Genomic DNA, 4,566 nt, shown 5'->3' on the forward strand with positions numbered 1-4,566 from the left:
GCTGGGGAGGGGGGCGCTGAGGGGATGGCTGCCGGGGCCCGGGGCGGCTGGTGCCGGGGGCGGAGGGAAGGGTTCTCCGGAGGTGGCCGAAGAAGAGCTTCGGTCAGAAGAGCTCGGCCCGCGTGAAGGTACCGGCTCTTGGCGAGGGGCCTGCGTGGGGGCGTCCCCGTGCCGTGGGCTCGCCCCTGCCGTCCGTCTGGAGACGGCCGGTGTGCGCCCACGCGGCGTGGAGAGCTGTGTGCTCGGTGTTAGCCCTGAATGCCCCTTTCATGGGGCAATAAACGCCGGTTTTGAGAGGGGAAGGAAGACAAAAAGCGGTGTGGGTTAAGTATGGCAATATTAAGCACTTATCTCGGCTTCCTCGTGTGCAAAAGACGTTACAAAAACGTCTTGAATATTAAGCACCTGCTTGTACGCGAACTTTTTAATACGTTGCCCGAGGTTACCAATTGACGTGGTTAAAATGGTGGAGATGCCTCGGACCGTTTCTGCGACACGCACCCAGAAAGGGGCGCGAGCAGAGAGTACTCCCTTGGAGGAGGAAACATCGCGTGGCAGTGAGGTAGAAAACATAAACGTTTCATGGAAGATAATTAACTGACTTTATCACGGGCGGATTTTAAAGCCTATTTTACATCATCGCCTCCAGTAAAAACATGTGGATTCTGCAAAACTCGGTTTTCAGAGCGGTTGAGCTCCACCGGTTTCTGCTGGCTGCAGTTGGGACTTAATGCTGCTCCCTTGTTCTAAAATCTAAATCCGAATTTTTTTTCAGCATGCTGTTCCCTGCTGGGTGAAACTACAGGTTTTTCATGTTATTCGCATGAAAAAGAGATAAAAGCATGGTTTTCAGCTTTAAGGCATAACAGTAGAACAAAGATTAAAACAAAGAAACACAAAACCCTTCCGGAGCAGTCCAGATAAAATAATTCCATATATTTGACTTAGATATTTAGATATTTATTCAGTATAAATGTCTGCATTTGATATTTTTTTAATTTAAGGTATAATTATTTGTAACTGAAAAACTCCCTCAAATTACTTTTTCTCACTAGTTGTTATGCAGTCGTTGACTTGTACAAAATAGTTTACAAAAAAAAAAAAAGAAAAACCAAAAACCCCTAGGCAAGAGGGTGTGCAGAAGGGTGTGAAAATAATACTGGCGAGGAGATTAGAAGTAGTGAGTAGGCGGAAATGGGAACAGAGATGTGGGCAGGGATTATGCAGTTTTCAAGGTGAGAACAAAGAACCTGAATTTGATGCAGTAAAAGGATGAGAAACCAAGAATTAGTCCTGAGATGGGATTAACCTGGAATATGTCATTGGTGGCATTTTGAGTTCAGTGCTGCAGAGGCATGAGGAAGTGAGAGGAAGAAATCGTGCATAATAAGGTGATAGCTGCTACAGTGACAACAATGGCAGTTGATTAGTGATCCATCTGAGAAAAGACAGTATGTTAATTGTTAGCAGAAGTCAAAATAAGATGTGGACTGGAAAAAGCAGCAATCAGATATGTTCATTTCCTCTTTTACGTATAGGACAGTCTGTATGTGTTATCTTTCCAACAATATTAAATTAGCACAAAAGAGATTAATAAGGTAATAACTATAGACCATTTATAGACTTCCACTGCAGGAGACGGTGAGACTTCCAAAGCTCAAATGTCAGCAGTATATAAAGCAAAGCAGACGGAGATAAATCCGTCTTTCACAATACAATATCACTCTCAACTTCAAGGTGAGGTGAAGATGTGAGTTAGAGAAGGAACCTGTGGTAAATTCTTAGTAAAATGAAGGTTAAACACATTGGTAGGGGGCCTTTAAAAGCCTTGAACACGATATGGTCCTGATCAGTCACAGTTAAGATCACATCTTTCTAACTACATTTTAAAAGCCCTTCTAGACTACGGTGGAGTTCCCTTACAGTAGATTTTATGGAGAAATCCATACTGCTTTTTCCTTTAGGCTAAGATGCCACCTTACAACCTTGAGGTTGACAATGCAGCTCAGATAATGTCTGCTCTTGGTTTGTTCTCTGGATTGTAAAGTGTCATGTATTTCTGTGTGGAGAGTATATTCAAAGGGGAAGACCTTATGAACTGCATATAATTCACCAGTGAATTCCCCAGCAGATTTTTTTATTCTTTTAAAGCATGCCAGCGGAAACTAAAGTTTGTCCTCCCCAAGTTATCTGGTTTTTATTCATCTCGTATGACCTCATTCACAGAGGAAGTGCATTCCTGGCACAAGGGAATTGTTTACTATAAAACTGTTTTCTCAATGACTGTGGAACTGGAAACTGAACGCTAACGTAAACATCATTGCTCTCCAGTCCAAACTGCAGTTGTACATAAAGCAATACTTAATCTGACCTTCATAAATAACATCACGAAGTGTATAATTTTAAAGAGCAAGCTGACCAATGTCTGTATATACCCTGAGGACTGGGAGGGGAAAAGAATGGATAAAACATGCTCATTGCTTTGCTAATTAATCTTTAGAAGAAGCTTCGATACAACAGTGATGTGTTTAGAGACGGAGAGGGAATACAATGCAAGTAGGTGAAAGCAGCTAAACTGTAAGAGCTGTTGCAGCTGTGGTTTTCTGCTTCCTCAGTTTTGTTAATTTAAATCTTTCAACAGACTTTTGCAATAACAATATTGTGGGTTGAGATACTTAGTATGAACCAAAGTGTGGCAACTCAAGAATCAAAGTAGTCGTTTAAACATGGAAACAAATTTGTGAATTGGTAATATTACAGCACAAATGGCTGATATTAGAAGTGTCCTTTTGATCTTCTTAAAAGATAAATGCTCCCAAAACATACCAGCTACTCGTAAAAGAAGTATGGCTTGTTTTAAGATGCCTTCGAGAGAAGGGATAAAGTTTTAGAAGAGCAGGTAGCAAGGTTGCAGCCTCTGGAGTCACTTGTATTGTGCCCAGCTATTCACCTGCTGTATTTTCTGGTTGTGTTGTCTGCATATTGGGAAGGGAGCTGGGGGGGAAGACCGGGATCTATAGGCTACACTGTGATAAAGCCAGAGACTTCTTGATGTGATTTCTACCCAGCCTATGCCACTGCATTTAGAAGAAGAAATAGCAGTGAAAGGGTAACTTCCGTGGCCAAGGAAAACAACTTTTTCCTTCTATCCTTCCAAATTAACTTGCTTTCTTTTCCAGCCTTCCCCCTTTTTTTTGTAGCAAGCGTAGGTATGGCATCCAGCGGCCCCCTTCAGAAATGAGCATCAATGGTTACAAGAGCTTAGAGCCATGTTAGTAATTCTGGGATTGCAGTGAAGGTCCAGGTTTTAGAATAATGGCAGCCTAGATGGGTGGTTCCTGTCAACCAACTTTCTTGATCCCTTATCTCTTGGGGAAGAACAGCTAATAGGAACGTGAGAGCTGCTGTACTTAATCAGAAAAGGATCTATCTAACATACTGTCTGTCCCTGACAGCCGTCCGTAAGAGGATACTTGGGAAAGAGGAAAGAAATGATGGCCTGTATATGGTAGTGACTAAAGTAGTGTGACTGAAATATGTATCACACCCTGTTGTCTGCTGGGCTGTGCTTCCCCAAACAAAAAACCAGGCCCTCTGTAGCTGGGCAACAGCTTGCCTACTGGTCATCATGCTGGGCAGAGATCATAGAGCTGTCCTTGTACTGCAGGGCGAAACGGCTCCCAGAGCGCTACCCACACCAGAATACCCTGTTCTAGGTACCCTCTCTGCTGCAGAGCCGTCGGGGTGATCTTGTGGGTCTTCCTAGAAGGAGATTTCCGGTGCTCCCACACTCAGCCTGTCATCCAAGAGGTGCTTGCTTGCAGCAGGGACAGATCCCAGCGCTCTCGCAGCCTCCAGCTACTCCAGGTGTCCTTATCACAATGAACTTGGGCAGGGCTGATGGCCCAGGGGCTTCTGCAGAATCACTCCCCAAGGTTGCCAGCACACAGGCAGGTGGTGTTTGTAGGCAGCCCGGGCTCAGGACGAACCGAAGCTGCCTGCTGGGAGCAGAGGAGGTGTCGGTGGCTGATTGTGTGGTACAAAAGCAGGTGAGGTAGACAGGTACAGCCCAGCCACCAGGGTAGTTTCCCAGAGCTTCTGCAGCTGTTTTGGGATGCACCCACTGGAAACAAGAATGCCGAAAGCACTGTTTAAAGCAGATTTTTGTCTTCACACCGTTCTTTAAGCTTATTTAACTGGTTGATGTGTTTGCCAGAGTTGTTTAAAAAAAAAGGTAAAACAATATCCAGAATTAACCACTCAAATTGTGAACCATTATCCATTAATAATTAATTTATTTTTTATTTTATGCTGAAGAAATAACTGTATTGATACTTTGCATATTAAGCAATAGATGTGTTGAAATAAAATTAATGACAACCCAGTAGTAAAAGGAAATCTCTACTGTCTAACTTAAAAAGGCGTAAGTTAAACTTGGGACCAAGATGGTCTTGAATTTCATGTAGTATCTGTGTTTCTTTTCATTTGGCACACCTACTTATACCAGACTTCACACTGGAACAGTTTTCTGTTCACGCTTGGACATAGGAGACTCCTTTAGCTTGC

The sequence above is a fragment of the Pygoscelis adeliae genome, unplaced genomic scaffold, assembly GCF_000699105.1.
Source record: "Pygoscelis adeliae isolate BGI_AS28 unplaced genomic scaffold, ASM69910v1 Scaffold6, whole genome shotgun sequence".
Classification (NCBI taxonomy): Eukaryota; Metazoa; Chordata; class Aves; order Sphenisciformes; family Spheniscidae; genus Pygoscelis; species Pygoscelis adeliae.